Raw genomic sequence first — 21,982 nt, 5'->3', positions numbered from 1 at the left:
TTCACAATAGGCCAAAAGAACACAGTAGAACAAGTAAACACTGACCAGAGCTTGGTGTAAAAGAGATATAATTATTTATTTAAAACCACATCTAGAAAAACACACAGGCACTAATAGTAAGCAATTCAAAAACATGGTCACTAATAGATATACACTCCCTTAAAAGAATATTAGACAAGTCTTAAGTAAAGCCCCACTTATTTTCAGACAGCGGTGAGCGCTTAACATAGATGGCACTCTAATAATTTGTTTTAAAAAGGGAGAGAAAAGCAGAGAATCAAGTGGAACAGATCCCAACACTTTTTCACGAACACAACAAGAGAGGAAGGCAAAGTAACACCGTGAATTCAGAGTCAGTAGGCTGGACCCGCTTTAAGAGGGTCAAAACGAAATGTGTCCAAGGTCACACGGTTGCAGTGCACAAAAGTCTTGTAACGGTTCAAAAAGGAGTTGGACCAAAGAAAGGGACCAGTTAGAGGGTCAAGGCGGTCAGCCCAATCCAGAAGGTTAAGGGGTTATTATTAGATTGTAGCAATCTTTAGAAAGGGAGGCCTGGCGGACACGGTACCTTAAAGAGGTGAGAATACTCCAGCGGGGGCAGTTGTTTCTGGCAGCGGATGCAAATCGGTGCATCGTCCGGGGGAAGAGAGGATCTCGTCGGGGAGGAAGACAGGAGTCTGTTGCACTGCCAGGGAAGAAACCAGCCACAGAGTTTCTCAGGTACAAGGAGCGGTCCGTCGGTTCACGGTCCAGTGGTAAGTGGCTATCCGGCTGTTGGGGTGCTTGGCACGGGCAATTCGACCACAGACCGGTCTGGGTTGCGAAGAGAAGAAGGCCGGCTCACCACTTGGGCCAATCACACAAGAGTGTGACTTGAGTTACCAAGGTAACTCAGTCCAGGGTGCCTAAACCCCCTCACACATCCCCTGTGGTACCCAGACAGAGTGGCAACACTTTTGGAGGCTTCTGTGGAGAAGCCTGCCAAAAATGTGGAACAAAGGGCTCGACTTGGGTTGGAGTCACAGAAGAGAACGCAAACGCCATTTTAGAATCGAGTCCTGGCAAAAAATACCAACCGGCGAATTAATATTAAATAAATAAACTGGCGGTATGTTCGAGGCTATGAGAATTAAATAATTAAAGTTGGTAGCCTCGAACAATGGGAAAATCCCATAGGGATATATTCACGGTTGAATATAAAAAGTAGTATCCACTGCCACCAGCCAAAACTCGATCAGGGGGGACGGAGACGTGCCCCCTCGACTAACAGACCTCGGGGCAATCGAATTGCCCCGACCAGTACGTCCACAATATGATGGTTTGTACTGGTTTCTATTGATAATTTGGGACTAGTAAAGCCAATGGTGACTTTACATGCCCTGGGAGACAGTCAGTCCCAGGGTATGGAGTCTATGGTGGGGGGTCACTATGACACCCCTGTGTTACTGCACGGAGGGTGCTGTGTAACACACATAGTAAAAACACATGAGACCCTATGGAGTAAAGGACCCCATAGCCCATAAAACACACTAACAGTCAAAGGAACACCTTAAATCATGTCCAAGAGTGGGAGAAAAAGAGTCTCACTCTTGGCAGGAGAAAAGAAACAAACTCCAGAAATCCAGCAAAGCTGCTGGGGGACTCACTAGGTTAGGAAATTCAACCAAAAGAGAGAATTCTCCCTAACACTCGCCCCCCCCCCCAGACTAAGGGACAGGAGGATTTAATCCACTCCTGGATGAATCTCATACCTCTAGTCGATGACATACATCCTAGAGAGATCATCAGCATTTTGGTGGTGACACCTTGACCTATGTCCTATGGTCAAATCAAAGGTTTTCCTTTGTAAGCTATATGACCTACAAACCCTTTGAGGAACATCAGTCTTTTTAAAGTTATAGGGGATCTGGTTGACCAGTCCTTCAGAAGTTGTTACAACTTCTGAACCTGTGTTAGGCTCTTTCGAGGGGTCCTTATAAAGGATTCCCTTAGCTCTAGAGGGGCCTCCAGAGGTCCTCACCACCGCTCTGTTGGGAGAAGGTTGGGTCTTAGGCCTCTTCGTTGGAGGGGATGGAGATAAGCAAGGTACATGCTTCTCCTTCCTCTTAGATCTACCTTTACCTACTTTAGGAGTTTCCCCCTTAAGACTAGGAATTGGGTTGGATTCTTCTGTGGAAGGTCCAACAGTCTGAAGGTTTTTGGCCTTAGACTTTTCTTTTCTGGTTTTCCACCAGCACTGAGAATTACCAGTTCTCTTAGGCCTAGTTCGGGTTCCAGTAGGTCTATCCACCTCTTCCGCAGAAGCAGGGGGAGTCACAGACTCTATAACTGGGGGAACAATGATGGAGCTTGGTTGGGGCTCCCATTTCCTTAACATGTTAGCCTGAATTTTGCCTGGGTCAGAGGTCAATTTACCAACACCAGGGCTTGTAGTGGGGGTCTCAGTAGAGGTTCCCACAGGCTTAGAGTGGTTCCTTAAGGTGGCCTCTCTAGCCAATTTGGTTTGGTTCTGGGTCTCCATACTGGGAGGCCTGGGGGTACTGGATACTACTCCTAGAGTTCTTAGATCATTCCCCAACAGGACTCTCCCAGGCACCTCAGTCTGAACACTAACAGGAATCAACACTGTCATGTCATTACACTGAATGAGGGCTTTTAAAAAGGGAGAGAAAAGCAGAGAATCAAGTGGAACAGATCCCAACACTTTTTCACCAACACAACAAGAGAGGAAGGCAAAGTAACACCATGAATTCAGATTCAGTAGGCCGGACCCGCTTTAAGAGGGTCAAAATGAAATGTGTCCAAGGTCACACGGTTGCAGTGCACAAAAGTCTTGTAACGGTTTAAAAAGGAGTTGGACTAAAGAAAGGGACCAGTTAGAGGGTCAAGGAGGCCAGCCCAATCTAGAAGGTTAAGGGGTTATTATTAGCTTGTAGCAATCTTTAGAAAGGGAGGCCTGGCGGACACGGTACCTTAAAGTGGTGAGAATACTCCAGCGGGGGCAGTTGTTCCTGGCAGCGGATGCAAGTTGGTGCTTCGTCCGGGGGAAGAGAGGATCTCGTCGGGGAGGAAGACAGGAGTCCATTGCACTGCCAGGGAAGAAACCAGCCGTGGAGTTTCTCAGGTACGAGGAGCGGTCCGTTGGTTCGCGGTCCAGTGGTAAGTGGCTATCCGGCTGCCGGGGTGCTTGGCACGGGCAATTCGACCACAGACCGGTCTGGGTTGCGAAGAGAAGAAGGTAAACTGGTTGTGCCCACCAGTCAGGGGAAGAAGCCTCTCCAGCCGGGAGATCTTCTCTGTCGTCGGGAAGTGGTGAGTTGGTTCCGCAGGGCTCCACCGGTGGTGTTGTCATGGTAGGTCGGCTCAGCTTGATATGATATGATATGATAGGTTATTTATAAAGTGCTTAATACCCAGAGGTTTCTAAGCGCGGACCCGGGGATCGAACCTGTGGTGGTTTGTGTCGTCTTGCTTCCAAGGTGAGCACGTTGCCCCCGGGCTATCCTCCGATGAGGGACTTCTCCCTCGTCGGATTCTCAGGTCCTGTGGCGACTTCTGAAGTTCCAGTCCCCAAAGCCCTGCTTTTATGCAGCATTACCCCATTCACTCAGCCTAGCTGTCAATCAAACATGCTAAGTGGTGAGCCGGCCGGCTCACCACTTGTGCCAATCACAAAAGAGTGAGACTTGAGTTACCAAGGTAACTCAGTCCAGGGTGCCTAAACCCCCTCCCACACCCCTGTGGTACCCAGACAGAGTGGCACCACTTTTGGAGGCTTCTGTGGAGAAGCCCGCCAAAAAAGTGGAACAAAGGGCTCGACTTGGGTTGGAGTCACAGATGAGAACACAAACGCCATTTTAGAATCGAGTACTGGCAAAAAATACCAACCGGCGAATTAATATTAAATAAATAAACCGGTGGTATGTTCGAGGCTATGAGAATTAAATAATTAAAGTTGGTAGCCTCGAACAATGGGAAAATCCCATAGGGATATATTTGCGGTCGAATATAAAAAGTAGTATCCACTGCCACCAGCCAAAACTCGATCAGGGGGGACGGAGACGTGCCCCCTCGACTAACAGACCTCGGGGCAATCGAATTGCCCCGACCAGTACGTCCACAATATGATGGTTTGTACTGGTTTCTGTTGATAATTTGCGACTAGTAAAGCCAATGGTGACTTTACATGCCCTGGGAGACAGTAGTCAGTCCCAGGGTATGGAGTCTATGGTGGGGGGTCACTATGACACCCCTGTGTTACTGCACAGAGGGTGCTGTGTAACACACATAGTAAAAACACATGAGACCCTATGGAGTAAAGGACCCCATAGGCCATAAAACACATTAACAGTCAAAGGAACACCATAAATCATGTCCAAGAGTGGGAGAAAAAGAGTCTCACTCTTGGCAGGAGAAAAAAACAAACTCCAAAAATCCAGCAAAGCTGCTGGGGGACTCACTGGGTTAGGAAATTCAGCCTAAAGAGTGAATTCTCCCTAACACTTGATAGTGGGGGCAGGATAGAGTTTGGTGAAGCCATTCGGTGCTGACTGTGGTCAAAGCCGGGTGAGCCATCAGGCTCTGTAGTTTGTGCCTGCTCTTTGTGTGGTGTAGGTAGCAGGCTTCGTGGGAGTAATGGTGGAGAGTTCGAGGTTTGAGCCTCACATGGGTTGTATCCAAGAGCAGGCTCATTAGGTTTTGAGATCGGATTTGGTAGGTCAGGGTGATTTGCGCCTCCTGAGTGTTGGTGATCAGGGTCACCTTTTCTGAGGGAAGAGAAATGGGTTCTGAGGGGGTTGGAGTGATCATAGGTGGATCGTAAGTCCTTCTTTGCTTGTTTAATGGTTGCAAATCAAGGACTGCGTCAAGTAATTCTGCGTCTGTGAGTTCACCTAGACCCTGGGTTTTTTTAAAATACATTTTCCAAGGTAGACAAATGAGAAAATGCAGGCCTTAGTTTCTTGGAATACATGGGTCTTCCTTTATTTACGGTCTGCTTTGATCCTGCTGGTTTGTTTTGTAAGCTGAGAGTATGGACAAGATTTTGTTTGTCTGTTTTACGTCTGGTGCCCCTTTTTCTCCTATCCGGATTGGAGTCCATCGCTGAGCGAGGCCGTTTCCTTGAATTGGGCATTCCTTTGTTGTTGAGAGTTTGGAGTGGCTGAGTGCCAGAGGGGCGTGGCTCAGGCTCAGGCTCCATAGAAGGTAGGCATGTCCTTTGCTCCAGTGACGTGCCGGGATTATGCTCGTCCTCGTCTGTACTGTGCAGGCAGACAGGTGTTTCTGTGAAGGTCTGTAGCTCCTGGTACAGTCCTCCGCGTGGACCTGGGCTTCAACCACGTGGACATCCGAACCAGAGGCAAGGTCAGCGGTCTCCAGCGCGCCCGGGGCCGCCACCATCTCAAGGTCCTGGTTCTCCTCAGCCAGATCCCTGCAACACCCAGAGAGAGGCAGAGAGAGGGAGCTGAAGGCTCCACTTTCCCAGTGACACTCCTCTTCCACACAGCACCCTCCGTGGGCCATCCATTGGCCAGCCTCAGGTTCAGTGGATCTCACCGGCCACACCGCAAACTCAACCCCCCCTCCGCGGAAAGCCGGTAAGCGGGCGGGAAGGGCACCTCCGAGCGAGGCCGTGGGGCTCCGTTGTAGTTTGTAGACTTCATTCTGTTGTTGAGATGCTGGCTTGAGGGCCGGTAATGTGTTTAACAGTGTTCTAACAATGCCGGCAGATGTCAGCCAAAGTCTTGATCCGGCAGAGTAAACAGGTAGCTTAGGATCTTTCTTTCCTGTTCTCTTCACATTAGTTTTTGTGGGTTTTGGGTCTGTTAAGGGCATCTCGCCTGAATCCTGAGTTTTAGTTTGTGATGCTTTGTCTGGGTGCGGATGGGGACGCAGGCTGCAGAGACACTGGTTTTCATCCTCATGAGAATACAATGGGGGGGGCAGTCTTGCAGTCACGACAGCCATGACTGCATGACTGCCACTCTCTGCCACTCCGCGTCCACTCTGCTGGCTGCTAGGAAGTTGGAGGTGCTTCGGTAACTCCTCCTCCAGTTAGGAATGGACAGGGTGGACAGACTCTGCAAGGTAGGGTTCTCAGCACGACTGCCACTCTCTGCCACTCTGCTATTATGATAAGATTGCCTGCATAAAGCAGACACAACATTTTTGTTAATCTTTGGAGGGAAAGATCTTACTTTATCAAGATAGTTATGGATATTGTGAATATAAAAGTTAAACAGAGTCGAGGCTAACAAACACCCTTGTTTTAATCCGATATGTGTTGGAATTCATCTTGTTAATAGATACTCACTGTTCAATTTGACTTTGACTGACGTACTCATGTAGAATTGCTGGATCAGGTTGAGTAAGTGGGGTGGGGGGGCAGCCAGCTGCCCTCAATTTGGTCCAGGGCATTGTTCGAGACACTGGGCCTCATTACAACCCTGGCGGCCACGATATGAACGGGGCCACCACATTACGAGTTCTGCAGCATCTCCCGTTCTGTACACCTGGCCAGACCAGATGTGAAGAGCGGGACCTGCTAGCAGAAGAGGTTGCTAACAATGGGCCTGTTACCAACAGGCCCATTGTTAGCATCCTCCCCATTCCCATTGAGTCCTACGGTGGCTGAAATGGGAATGGGGACGTACCGGGTCCCGCGAAAGGGAATTACCAGGCCCTCCAAAGTCGGAATGGCCCGGTAAGTACCCTTTTCTTGGACCCGGACCCAAGTTTGGGGGTAGCCATGCCTCTAAAAATGGCATGGCTACATCCAAACTCATAATGATGCCCAACGTATGTAAAGACTGCTTGTAATCTATATAGGCTATGTATAGAGGGTTCTTTTTCTTTATAGCTTGACATTTAAAGGCTTGGACTAGTAGAAGATTTGGGGCAGTACCCACACCAGCAATAAATCCTGATTGATTGGGATCTAGCAGATTGTTATCCTTAAGCCATATATTCAAGGCAGACAGTAAATCATTTTAAATAATTTTACCCGCAGAATCTAACAGTTTCAACTGTCTGTAATTAGCAGTGTCACGATTCTGTACGCTGAGAGCCCTCCAAACATCTGCTATGCAATTGTTAAATGGCACTCCATCGTGCACTATGTTCTGTGCTGTCGCACTTGAATAGCCTGCCCTCTTCAATATGTCATCAGATCTCTCTCTGATGATTGCTGCCAAGAGACCTTTAGGGGGTAATTCATAGAATTCAGTGCACAAGTGGCGCATGCGGCTGGCGCACAGTGTGCGCGTGCAAATCCCTGCGCCAGCCACGTGCGCCAAAATACATTTACGCGCACAGCGTATTCATGGATTCCAGCCACCAAAAACAGCCGTGGCGCACAGTGGTGCAGCGACCCTGCAGCAGCGCCAGTTACGCCCCCAAGAACGCCCCTTGCGCAGGGAAAAGCCATCAAAATCCCGAATCCAGCGCAAAGGGCTGCGCTAACCCTGTACCAGCACGGCAAGCGGGGTACGTGTATCACTGGGGTGCGCGGGAAGTTCCTCACGTTATTTCAGCTGGGTACGTGTATTTCAGGGGTGCGCGGGAAGTTCCACACGCGATTCCATCAGGGTACGTGTACATCAGGGGTGCTCGGTAAGTTTCACACGTGAATTCAGCAGGTTACGTGTATTTCAGGGGTGCGCGGGAAGTTTCACACGCGATTTCAGCTGGGTACGTGTATATCAGGGGTGCACTGGAAGTTCCACAAGCGAATGTCCTGGGTACGTGTATTTCGGGGTGCGCGGGAAGTTACACACGTGAATTCAGCAGGGTACGTGTATTTCAGGGGTGCGCGGAAAGTTCTACACGCGATTCCATCAGGGTACGTGTATATCAGGGGTGCACTGGAAGTTCCACATGCAAATGTCCTGGGTATGTGTATTTCGGGGTGCGTGGAAAGTTACACACGTGAATTCAGCAGGGTATGTGTATTTCAGGGGTGCGCGGGAAGTTTCAAACGCGATTGGCCCTGTGCTAGCATGGTTCGTGTATTACTGGGGTGCGCGGGAAGTTTCACACGTGAATTCAGCAGGGTACGTGTATTCCAGGGGTGCGCTGGAAGTTCCACACGCGAATGTCCTGGGTACGTGTATTTTGGGGTGTGCGGGAAGTTTCACACGTGATATCAGCAGGGTACGTGTATTTCAGGGGTTCCGTGGAGTACTACACGTGAATTGGCCGTGTGGGTCCTCCCAGGTGTTCGCTCCACAACCTCCACGGCCCCTGCAGGCAGCCCACACCACGGGGGACTACCCTGCACCCCCACTCATGTCCCCCAGCACCCCCACCCCCCAGCACTGTGGGGCACCCTCCACCAGACCCTCACACATGCCCCCTGCACCCCCACCCCCCAGCAGTGCAGGGCACCCTCCACCAGGCCCCCAACTCATGTCCCCCTGCACCCCCACCCCCCAGCACTGTGGGGCACCCTTCACCAGGCCCCACACATGTCCTCCTGCACCCCCACCCCCCAGCAGTGCAGGGCACACTCCACCAGGCCCCCAACTCATGTCCCCTGCACCCCCACCCCCCAGCACTGTGGGGCACCCTCCACCAGGCCCCCACACATGTCCCCATGCACCCCCACCCCCCAGCACTGTGGGGCACCTGCCAGCAGGCCCTGACTCATGTCCAATTCATGTCCCCCTGCACCCCCACCCCCCAGCACTGTGGGGCACCCTCCACCAGGCCCCCGCACATGTCCCCCTGCACCCCCACCCCCCAGCACTGTGGGGCACCCTTCACCAGGCCCCACACATGTCCTCCTGCACCCCCACCCTCCAGCAGTGCAGGGCACCCTCCACCAGGCCCCCAACTCATGGCCCCCTGCACCCCCACCCCCAGCACTGTGGGGCACCCTCCACCAGGCCCCCACACATGTCCCCCTGCACTCCCACCCCCCAGCACTGTGGGGCACCTGCCAGCAGGCCCCCACTCATGTCCAACTCATGTCCCCCTGCACCCCCACCCCCCAGCACTGTGGGGCACCCTCCACCAGGCCCCCACACATGTCCCCCACACCCCCACCCCCCAGCAGTGCAGGGCACCCTCCACCAGGCCCCCAACTCATGTCCCCCTGCACCCCCACCCCCCAGCACTGTGGGACACCCTTCACCAGGCCCCACACATGTCCTCCTGCACCCCCACCCTCCAGCAGTGCAGGGCACCCTCCACCAGGCCCCCAACTCATGACCCCCTGCACCCCCACCCCCCAGCACTGTGGGGCACCCTCCACCAGGCCCCCACACATGTCCCCCTGCACTCCCACCCCCCAGCACTGTGGGGCACCTGCCAGCAGGCCCCCACTCATGTCCAACTCATGTCCCCCTGCACCCCCACCCCCCAGCACTGTGGGGCACCCTCCACCAGGCCCCCACACATGTCCCCCACACCCCCACCCCCCAGCAGTGCAGGGCACCCTCCACCAGGCCCCCAACTCATGTCCCCCTGCACCCCCACCCCCCAGCACTGTGGGGCACCCTCCACCAGGCCCCCACACATGTCCCCCTGCACCCGCACCCCCCAGCACAGTGGGGCACCTGCCAGCAGGCCCCCACTCATGTCCAACTCATGTCCCCCTGCACACCCACCCCCCAGCAGTGTAGGGCACCCTCCACCAGGCCCCCAACTCATGTCCCCCTGCACCCCCACACCCCAGCACTGTGGGGCACCTGCCAGCAGGCCCTCACTCATGTCCAACTCATGTCCCCCTGCACCCCCACCCCCCAGCACTGTGGGGCACCTGCCAGCAGGCCCCCACTCATGTCCAACTCATGTCCCCCGGCACCCCCACCCCCCAGCAGTGCAGGGCACCCTCCACCAGGCCCCCAACTCATGTCCCCCTGCACCCCCACCCCCCAGCACTGTGGGGTACCCTTCACCAGGCCCCACACATGTCCTCCTGCACCCCCACCCCCCATCAGTGCAGGGCACACTCCACCAGGCCCCCAACTCATGTCCCCTGCACCCCCACCCCCCAGCACTGTTGGGCACCCTCCACCAGGCCCCCACACATGTCCCCCTGCACCCCCACCCCCCAGCACTGTGGGGCACCTGCCAGCAGGCCCCGACTCATGTCCAATTCATGTCCCCCTGCACCTCCACCCCCCAGCACTGTGGGGCACCCTCCACCAGGACCCCACACATGTCCCCCTGCACCCCCACCCCCCAGCAGTGCAGGGCACCCTCCACCAGGCCCCCAACTCATGACCCCCTGCACCCCCACCCCCAGCACTGTGGGGCACCTGCCAGCAGGCCCCCACTCATGTCCAACTCATGTCCCCCTGCACCCCCACCCCCAGCACTGTGGGGCACCCTCCACCAGGCCCCCACACATGTCCCCCACACCCCCACCCCCCAGCAGTGCAGGGCACCCTCCACCAGGCCCCCAACTCATGTCCCCCTGCACCCCCACCCCCCAGCACTGTGGGGCACCCTCCACCAGGCCCCCACACATGTCCCCCTGCACCCCCACCCCCCAGCACAGTGGGGCACCTGCCAGCAGGCCCCCACTCATGTCCAACTCATGTCCCCCTGCACCCCCACCCCCCAGCAGTGTAGGGCACCCTCCACCAGGCCCCCAACTCATGTCCCCCTGCACCCCCACACCCCAGCACTGTGGGGCACCTGCCAGCAGGCCCCCACTCATGTCCAACTCATGTCCCCCTGCACCCCCACCCCCCAGCACTGTGGGGCACCTGCCAGCAGGCCCCCACTCATGTCCAACTCATGTCCCCCTGCACCCCCACCCCCCAGCAGTGCAGGGCACCCTCCACCAGGCCCCCAACTCCTGTCCCCCTGCACCCCCATCCCCCAGCACTGTGGGGCACCTGCCAGCAGGCCCCCACTAATGTCCAACTGATGTCCCCCTGCACCCCCACCCCCCAGCAGTGCAGGGCACCCTCCACCAGACCCCCAACTCATGTCCCCCTGCACCCCCACCCCCCAGCACTGTGGGGCACCTGCCAGCAGGCCCCCACTCATGTCCAACTCATGTCCCCCTGCACCCCCACCCCCCAGCAGTGCAGGGCACTCTACACCAGACCCCCAACTCATGTCCCCCTGCACCCCCACCCCCCAGCACTGTGGGGCACCTGCCAGCAGGCCCCTACTCATGTCCAACTCATGTCCCCCGGCACCCCCACCCCCCAGCAGTGCAGGGCACCCTCCACCAGGCCCCCAACTCATGTCCCCCTGCACCCCCACCCCCCAGCACTGTGGGGCACCTGCCAGCAGGCCCCCACTAATGTCCAACTGATGTCCCCCTGCACCCCCACCCCCCAGCAGTGCAGGGCACCCTCCACCAGGCCCCCAACTCATGTCCCCCTGCACCCCCACCCCCCAGCACTGTGGGGCACCTGCCAGCAGGCCCCCACTCATGTCCAACTCATGTCCCCCTGCACCCCCAGCCCCCAGCAGTGCAGGGCACTCTACACCAGACCCCCAACTCATGTCCCCCTGCACCCCCACCCCCCAGCACTGTGGGGCACCTGCCAGCAGGCCCCCACTCATGTCCAACTCATGTCCCCCGGCACCCCCACCCCCCAGCAGTGCAGGGCACCCTCCACCAGGCCCCCAACTCATGTCCCCCTGCACCCCCACCCCCCAGCACTGTGGGGCACCTGCCAGCAGGCCCCCACTAATGTCCAACTGATGTCCCCCTGCACCCCCACCCCCCAGCAGTGCAGGGCACCCTCCACCAGGCCCCCAACTCATGTCCCCCTGCACCCCCACCCCCCAGCACTGTGGGGCACCTGCCAGCAGGCCCCCACTCATGTCCAACTCATGTCCCCCTGTGCCCCCACCCCCCAGCACTGTGGGGCACCCTCCACCAGGCCCCCACACATGTCCCCCAGCCAACATGTCATCATAATCTAGATCCCTGGCCCTTATGGTCAGCCTCCAAATGCCAAACACCCACCGGAGTATTGCATCCACCCACTTAGAAATGGCAATAACATGATAGAACCCCAATTGCAAGTTTGGAAATGAACACATGTCCCTCATATACACCCAATGGGTGTCAGTGAATCTCAAAACCCATATCATGATATTCATGAAACCAATGAGATGATACTACACATTGAAGTTTGAACAAAAATATGTATTAAAAGCAACATAAATTGAATCAAAAATAAACAAACAAAAATGGGAATTTAAAAAAATAAAAACCAGCATGTCCGTGAAATAATGCAAAACCACAAATCATAATCCAAAGGAAAGGTGTCCAAAGTCACAGTCCACAAAAGTAAATCCAATGGAAAATTAAAATCGAAAACCATTGCTCCATGGGTAAATCATTAAAAAAAATGAAAATCCAACAGTCAACTATATACAGATAAACAATCCAGGGTCCATGATCCCAACAGAAGAAATTAAACCTATCTAATAACACTACCTAATAAAAAAAAACTATATACAAAAATGTAGCCCATTGTCCAAAAGGTCAAAAAAAAATGCAAAACCAAAGGAAACCTAACACTAACTACAGAACTATTTACAAGGGCAGCGGGCTAGTCCGACGGCTCACTTTTGGATGTTGCGGGCCAGGGCATCATCGAACTCCTGCTCAATGTCCCGGAGGCGGTCCTCCTCCATGGCCCCGAGGATCCACAGGGCCGTCGACGTGTCCACCTTCAACCCCCTGCGGATTGCCTCGAGGAACTCGGCCCGCCTCAGGGCACTCCGCATGGAGTTCTCCGCCCTGACCATCGTGAGCCGTGCCTCTTCCGCCCGCTGCCGCTCCGCATCTATGGCGTGGCCCAACCGCTGCCACACGGAAGACACTTCCCGTCCTGGGTCCTCCTGCCCTCCGGCCGATGCCTGCCCCTCCGATGTCGAAGGTCCCGAGCCATCATGGCTCCCACCACGTTGCTGCTGCTGCTGTGCCTCTACCCGTGCACTGCCTCCTGCTGCCTGCACATCCTCCGCTGTCTGGGGTGCAGTCGTTGATGTGGCCACCCCTGCTGGACGTCTGACTCCCGACTGTGGCAGGGATGCCTCCTCCACCAGCCTAGCCGCACCGTAAGAGGCAGCTCCACAGGGCACCCAGGTGACTGATGGGTGGGAAGATGGCACAGAGGACGACTGGCGCATAGGGGGTTCAGTTGAGGAGGGGGTCGTAGCAAGCCCCATCAAACGGAGGAATCGGGCCTGGGTGACCTGTCCCAGTAGGCCGACGCGGTCAACGAGCCATTCGAGATGACGTGCAGTCTCCTCATGAAAAGACTGCAGGTCACTTCGCATGGCCCGTTGACGCAACGCCACACCAGTCAGGACAGGCTCAACCCGGACCCGGATAGCCAAGTCCGCAGGCAGAGGAAGGCCAGTTGTCGTGAGCTCATCCCCTGCCTGAAAACGGGTCTGGACGTAGGCATCCCTGCTGGTGCAAGATGATGCAGTGACAGGATCAGGGACAGGATTGCACACAGGCACCTCCGCGGTGGTCTGTGCTGCCTCCTGTCCCTGGTCCTGCACTGCACCACTAGCACCAGTGGAATCCCCTCCTCCAGACCCCGTTTCTGTTGCTTGCACGGCCTCCTTCTCCACCAAACCCTCCACCAACCTGGATGACTCTGTGCCATCTTCCCTCGTTGGACCCTGTGGGGTCCCAGCTGCCCCTTCTGCTGCCGAGGAGTCCAACTCCAACCTCCGCCTCTTGGACCTCCCCCTGGCAGCTGCAGCCTGGGACACGGCACCGGACTCCTCACTCCCAGACGAGATCACAACCTGGGAGGGGGGCCGGGCCTTGCGTCTCCGGCTGGCGGTGCGATCCCCGCCGCTGTGCTCCACAGCACCTTCTCCGCCCTCTTCATCAGTTGAAGCTGCAAACAGGGAGAAATAAAACACAGGCATCAGGGCACTGTACAATGGACACATACACACATGACAGTTGTACATGAGTGGCATTGGCAAACCTCAGACATGCCATCACAATCCCCAACACACATGTCATTTCAACTTGCACACATGAGCCATACCACAGCCATATCGCAACTGCCAGCACCATCCATACACATACAACAGCATGAGCAGGCAAAGGTGAGCCAGACATCACATGCAACACAGGGAGTGCACTACACATGTACACACACCACCACATTTGCATGCATGTGTACACCTCTGCCAAGTGTCGCAGTGTTCAGACGGGCATCCATGTCACATCTGCCAATCAGGCTTCCACATACCGCTGTCACATGCATCCATGTTGCATCACTGTTGCACCCTTGTCAAATACACACACATGCACATGTACACAGTGCTGATACATGCAGCTGAAAATAACATACATGTGTGACATCACGAACATGCCTACTTACATACACATTCATCCAAACATGTGTGCCCACACAACTGCATTTGACATGCAAGCCTACACACACAAGCACCATCCATGTCTCACACATGACAGCCCTCGCATGTGTTAGCCTCACGGCCCTGTACACTCCCACCCATACTCGGCCTCATACAAACAGATGTGCAACCTGCATACTACCGGCACATCACCACACGCACAGCTTACAATCAGGATGCATGTACACTTACCGCTCGACTCCAGACGGGTCTGCCTCTCAAGGACCTGGACGTGGAGCGCTGGGGATTTGCGTTCCAGGTCCCTCATCTGATCTTCCGACAAGTGGCCCTGGCGCCCCTTAGCATCCACTGTCTTCAAGAGGCGCCGGGCCTTGTTGAGGGTCCTGGACCTGAAGTCCTCCCAGCGCTTCTTGACATGTTGGAAGTCGCGGACTGCCACCCCCTCCGCGTTGATGGCAGTCACGATGTCCGTCCAGATCCGAGTCTGTCCTTCCTTGTCGGCGCGGGAACTTCCGAAGAGGGCATCATACTGCCCCAGGACTTGCTCCACCAGGACACCAACTTCCCTGGCACTGAAGCTGGTGCCCCTCTGCCTCTCTGGCCGGGGGTTGTCAGTGGTGCCAGATGTTGCAGTGCCCGACATGACAACCCCAGAGGCAGGAGTGGGTGGGCAACTGGGTCCTGGGGCTGGGCTGTGGAGTGATGGAATCCCAGTCGGGAGTCTTCGGTTCCAGCAGGGGTGGTCACAGCAACAGCAACCCTGGCTGATGTGCAGGCGGCAAATGGCAGGGCACGTGGGCAGCAGGCAGTCAGGCCGCAGCAGATGGCAGGTGGGAGCGTGCTCGGGGCTCTGGGGGGCAGTACTTCGGCCTTCTGGGCAGGAGCGTGGTCTTCCGTGTGCTTACGCGTGGCCAGCTTGATACGGAGTGATTTGGCACGTGAAAATTCTGCACGTCAGCGTGTAATTCGAGGAAAGGCCCTTAGCGTGTAAGCCTGTCTGCACGCATACGCAATTTCATTGGACAGAAGGCCCTTCAAGCGCAAGCACCTCTGTGACGTGACGCGCGCAGGCATGCATGGGCGTTTCAGCGCGCGTGAAAAACTGCACATCAGCGTGTAATCCGAGGAAAGGGCCCATGCGCGTAAGTGACGTGACGGGCGCGGGCGTTTCCCTCAGCACGGGTTAAAGGTGAGCGGGGCCAGCAGTTCGCTGTACGTGCCTTTCGTGGAGACCGACGTGTGTTGCTGCTTCCTGTTGTTTCGCGCACCATCACAACTTCACAGCTATCAAGGACGTATCTCTTCTTTTGGCGGGGGTATTGGCTACGTGTGTTTTTCTGCATCGCGCTAGTCAGACGGTGAGTCGCACACGCTATTTTTCCCACTGCGGGCGCCCCTGTGTATCGCACCCATTTTCGATGTCATAGTAGCCTGCGTGTCCCACACGTACGCGTTATTCGTGTTACTGGGTGCCACCGCGTACTGCGGGAGGTTGAATCCATGCATGTAGGCTGCAGGGTTGCGGGCACGGTTTTACTGCAGTTTTGGGGTGCCTGAGCGTGAGTGACCCGTCACTACATCACTAGGGTCACATACAGCCTTGCAGGTGCAGGGGGGCTGTTAACACCTAGCTTCCCACCCCCTTCACCCCAATTGCCCAGGTCAATTGTGGTGTACACCTCCCATTGGCACTACTCCATCTGTGCCGGCACTACTACATCTGTGCCATGGTTGGGAGGACACCAAAGGTGAGGGGCGCCTCAGCTGGGCGTACTCCTCGTGGCGGGCATGGTCGGGGACGTGGCCGTGGTGACCAGGGAGTAGGGGGACTCCATGGTGTCCAGGGCGGCCACAGAGGGGGAAGAGGCAGGGGTGCGCCACTTGAGCACAATGTTGTGCCAAGTGTCGGTGCAGTCATGCCACCACCCCCTGTGGTTTCGGGGGATGCTGCTTCTGCATCTGGCACTGGCACCCGTGTGAGCCGGCAGTCCATTCCATCGACTGCCACGGGCCCAAGGGTAGTGGTAGCTGCAGGTGCAGCTGTGGACACCGCCACCCAGGCTCAGGGTCTGCCAGCGCAGGCTGCGTTGGCACTTGAGGAGCCCTTGGGAGATTCCCAACAGGCCAGGAGGGAAACCATAGGGGCAGGCCAGTCTGCTCAGACCAAGACACATGTCCCTGGGGCAGTTATGTCATCTGCTGCCCCGAACAGCCGGGTGTTGGCAAGTGCAGGGGCAAATGCACCCAACAACACCCCGGTTGTGAGTCTGCCAACCAGGACCTTTGCGGTCAATGACCCTGCCACAGCTGATGTTGCTGCGCAGGGTCCATTAGAGGGCACCCAGATGCCACTGACACAAGTCAGGTCTTTGGTTGTCCCTCCACCTGCCACTCCCTTGGCTCAATCCACCGAACCCACTGGTCATACTGGTCAGGGCGGCATTAGCCAGCCAGGGTCTGCGCCACAGTCCAGAGGAGGAAGGTTGCACCTGCAGCACAGGCTGGGACCCCACACACAGCCACGACCTCCTGCACATCGAGGAAGAAGCCTTTCTGCAAGCAGGAACTGGACTTCCTCGTGGGCTACGTGCAGGGCCACAGCCGTGACATGCTAGTGGGTGCCAATAGTCAGACTACGGCTGCCCAACATGACACCCACTGGAAGCATGTTGCGGAACATGTCAGTTCATTCGGCCATGAGGTGCGCACGGCACAAGAGTGCAAAAAGCGTTGGAATGACAACAAACGCAGCACTAAGGCTAAGCGTGCCTCTAATTACAACTTGACTCTGGTGACTGGCAGTGGGCCTGCACCAGAGGAGGAAGAGCTCTCTCTGCATGAGGCACTCGTTGCGGAGTTCATACCACCTGAATTGGTCGAAGGAGTGGGAGAGATGCTGGACTTTGATGCCCAGTCCAGTGAGTGTTGATGCGTGTTTGTTGAGGACGTGTGTGTTTCACTTGTGGGATGTGTTGTGCATGATTGCCACTACATGTGACGTGTACATGGTTCTGATGTGTAAGTAATGCAATGCTTCCGTCATGCATGTCTCCTCTGCCTGCATGCGGGGACTCCATGTAGGCATGCTCCCTTGCCCCTCCTCTGCCACTCTGCACCCCAGTTCCACCTTTGCACTGGTCTGCTTCAATCTTGCCAATGTGTACTTTCCTGTTCATGCGTCCTGTGTAGATGCTAACTTCCAGCGTAGAATCTGCCAGACATATGCCGTGTGGTACAGCCTTAGTACTTGATGCAGGGTATCTCACTTGTACTGTGCATAGGTCAGATGTCCCGCAGGGACATGAGTGCCCATTCATGCTCCATGTGCATTGCACGCATGCCCCTATGTGTCCTTGACTGGATGATCACTGTAATACAAGTCCTGGGTGACATACATTGCATGGCATCTCATCAGCCTTCCCATGTCAACTGTGGCTCAGTACTGCGTTGCACACATGTTTAGGGTCTGACAATCTGTGTGGCTCACAGGCCTCAGCCTGTTCAATGGCCAATGACTCTGTCCAACTGTTATTGTGTCTTCTTCACACGTGGCCGGCCTCCAGAGTTTTCATCATGTGTCCTGCTTACTGTCCCATCATCATTTGCAGTGTTGTCACTTGAATCACATTAAGCTGTTGATGCCAGTCAACACTGCCTGTCAATACACAGGTGTATGGTCAGCCTTTTCATACCATGCTAGGCATCCCTGCTTTTGTACTGGGGTGGAGGGGTGCTTGGCTTCTAGATGTGGTACACATTGAATGCACAATGCACGTGATGCCTGAATTTGACCTTGCACTGCCTTCACATTTCCTGGCACACACCATGGAGTCCTTGTACATGTAGGTAGTGAGTGGCGTACACATTTACTGCACTGCATAGACCCACTTCCATGGAAACTGCCACCTTTCAACAGGTCTGATCACAGAAGCAATTCAAAGTTGACCCAGCATGCATGCCAGGTTATATGTTGTGTGTCACATGTCTGCCTGATGCGTTATTTGTCGGTGTGTGTGTGTGTGTTGTGTGCTTCTGACATGTGTAGTGACCTTTTTTCTCTCTATTTTTCAGGTGATAACGCAATGGAGGCGGAGGATGGTGTTGTCATGCCAGGCACAGGGTTGTTACCACTACATCAACCCGGCACAAGTGGGGGTCGTGGGATGGTAGGCCACGAAAAACCCCAAGTGCTACAGTCCAGCTTGTCTCTGGCTGCCTATGAGTCCAGCCTTGATGACGACTCTGACGTCCATGTTGAGTTGGATGAGCATCAAGTCCATGTGTCAGGGGTGAGTGATTCTGAGGTGGACACTCCTCTGTCTGCGACACCTGCACTGAGGGATCAGACAGTCTTGGTTCCTCCGCCCGTGGTGGATCGGGACGCAGGGTCACCCTCCACACCAGTCACTGATGTGCCTGGGACATCACGTCGACGGGGGCATGTAGTCGTGCAGCCGCGGGCGGTGTCAACACAGCGAGGACACCCGGTCCTTGGGTCCCGCAGGGGTCAAGCCCGGCAACGCGGTCGCCGCGCGCAACCGCAGTATACTGAGTGGGAGCAAGACATGACTGCCAATTCAGAACGGCAGGGGGCAGCAATGGAGAACATCGCTGAGAGCATGGAGCGTGTGGCCTGATCTGTGTTCCCTCCTGCTAGGCAGGTGCTTCTCCAGCAGCAGGCGGCACGGTCCACGGCCCGCTCGCTCAGGCTGGGCATGGCGGCCTCAGACAGGGCACGCCAGGCTGAAATGTCGTCTCTGTGTCAAGCAATTGCTGCTCACGCAGAGGCGCACATGGATGCCCTGAGGGAGGAGTATGCTTCCCTCAAATCCACTCTGGGTGTTCTTATGATGTCCCAGAGGCAGCGGGCAGAGGAGAGGTTTGCACAGCTTGAGCGTACCATCTTGGCTGAGCTACAGGCTTGCCGGGAGGTGCAGCGGTTGTCCAGCCAGGCCTTGCAGGAGGAACTCTGTGTTACACGTGCTACCTTGCAAGAGGAAGCACGTGTATCACGTGAGGTTCTGCATGAAGACCTACGTCACATCACCACACAGAACCAGGCTCACCCGTCCGGCAAACTTGCTGCCAACGAGGGGCAAGCTGCGGCTAGGCGTGGCCAGGCTACTGTGCCACGTCCTCCTTTCCAGGATGAGCCAGACTCGGACGACCATCTATCTCCCACATAGGTAGGACTGTGCAGGCGTTGAGCCCATGGAGGTTTTTTTTTTGGCTCAGCATCATCGCATGTGGGTGTTGAGCAGCACCCTGTACCTCCCCCCTCCTGGGTGCCTCCCCTCACCCCCGGGTCGTATGTGGCCATTTTCGATTTTTCTTTTAGTTTAGTTAGTTAAGTTTCTGTTTGATAGTTAGTTTAATTAGGTAATGTAGGTTTTTCATAGTTAGTGTAATTAGTTAATATAGTGTAAAATTGCTAGTCTATTGTGCTTTCATGTTACGGTGCGGTGCTTTGTGGCTTTTGAAGGCATACATTGTCTGTTCCTGCTGGGCCCTTCAGGCTTGTCTTGTGTATGTGTTTGCTGCTTGGGGTCCTTGACTCACATATGCCACTCCTGCCTCCCTTATCCATGGGCTCGCAAGGATGGTTCGGTGTGACAACCTATTACACAAGGGCTTTGGACTGTCATATCTGTGGCATGTCTGGTGCTGTGTGACTTGTGTTGACACCCCTAGTGGGGATGATTGCGGTGTTATTGTCCACTGTTCAGCTTTTGCTAGATGGGGTGTTTCATGATTAATGTGTACATTCATTGCTATGCATTGTGTAGTATGTTTCTTATCTTTACTGTACACGTGCTTGTTGCAATTCATGCCGTAGATAGTGTGTTCCACACTCTGGATGCGAAAGAGGGACTGATGGTGTGATTTCTGATGTAAGTCTCCGACATGGTCCAGTAATGAGATGCCTGAAGAGACCCACACAGATGACTTTAAAGCATTAATCATGTGTTTCATGCCCTTTCTGCAGGGGGATGAGCCTCCAGAGCACCTTTGCCAGCATACATGGCCCATTGGACGTCTGAATTCTGGACACGTTTGTTGGTGCCCACATGCACATGTTTACACAAGCAGAGGCACAGGGATTGCAGACCTACATCCTAGAACTGCTGACGTGTTCCAAGGAACTCCAGGCAAGGTGAGCAGCAAAGGGGGGCCACAACACAGCAAAGCTTGCACCAGGCGAGTTGCACATGCAGGCTTAGTCACAGCACTGAGGGTGAGCTTTGACGAATATTGGTGTTGAAGCACACAATGCAGCTCAGACGTGTTGGTGGACTGATGGCTGTTGATTGTAAGGTTGTCTGGGACACTTGCAGGGGCAGTGGCACATACCCTCCGGTACACCAAGGTCCATTGAGGCACTTGTAGCCTTCCGAGACATGGAAAGGGGCAGCTCACAGGGACATACAGCAAGGGACATACTCGGGTGCAGTGTATTTCATTTCCATGTACATTTTGATACATGCACTGCCAACTTTGTTTCGGTCATGGTGGAACACGACTTGTTCTGAAGTCATGCCTTGCTATATGGGTCTGTCTGCTTACCCAGGGAACATTGCATGTTGTGTGAATTGTGACACATTGGTGTTCCATTTGCCACGCACCCACCGGCGGCTGACTTACTGCATTGACTGTGTATGACCCATCACAGGGGTAATGTTATATATGGGTACGAAGCATCTACACCAGATTGTCTGTTTGTAGAGTAGTTTGTTGCTAAGGGGCATGTTTGGTGGTGTGTTTTTGTGTAATGGGCACATACAGATTATTGACTGTGGCTCTCTTTGCAGCATTGCAGTGCTCCTGTAACCGGACCTGAGAGTGCGCAGGCAGGAGGCCAGCACTCAAAACCAGAGCTAAGTGTCTTGTTGTTTTTCTTATGAACTGCTAAGCATAGGCTTGCTGGGGGGTGCACTAATGCATGGATGAATATGTAATTCAATTTGGTATGTTTTTTTTCCCCTAATCACCCGGAGTCCTATCCAATTTTAAACCCTGTACCCTCTACCCAGTGTTCTTGCTTCCCGTACCTATCCAAGCAACGTTCCCTAACCCTCTTTCCCCGCTGGGGTTGCGGATGCCTGTGTAAGCCCCAAACTTGCAGGCGCCAAAACCCTAGAGGGGGTGGTTGGTTCATGCCACTCCTAAGCCTGGACTACAGAAGGCCATGACAATGATGTCCAAGTTTGTTCGGATTGTGTATGTGTTCATGCAGGTAGTACATTTTCGTGCATTCCCTACTTTCATGTGTCAATCCTTCTCCCCTCTCCTGCCACTCATTCCAGTTATCCAGTGTGCCAACACCTGTCCTGACTGCATATCCCTGACCCTCCTTCCCCACCAGGGTCTCAGAGGCCTGTGTGAGTTTGACCTTGCAGGCACCCGGGACACGGTGGGGGTGGTTGTTTCGTGACACTCCCGCGCCTGTACACGGGACCTGTGACAGTTCACATCCGTTCATGGTGCATCATTCTATGTTATGTACCACACATGGTTCACATCCTGTTGTGACATTGTTTTACTGTGCTACCTTGGTTGTTACATCATTGTGGTAGTACTTGGCCTTTGTGAGGTACTGCTACATCAAGTCATCTACTGGAGGGTGTTCTGGTTCATTTTTCTGGCTTGGATT

Source organism: Ambystoma mexicanum, chromosome 10, assembly GCF_040938575.1.
Source record: "Ambystoma mexicanum isolate Mex_15411 chromosome 10, UKY_AmexF1_1, whole genome shotgun sequence".
NCBI classification, from domain to species: Eukaryota; Metazoa; Chordata; class Amphibia; order Caudata; family Ambystomatidae; genus Ambystoma; species Ambystoma mexicanum.
This window is presented reverse-complemented; position numbering follows the sequence as displayed.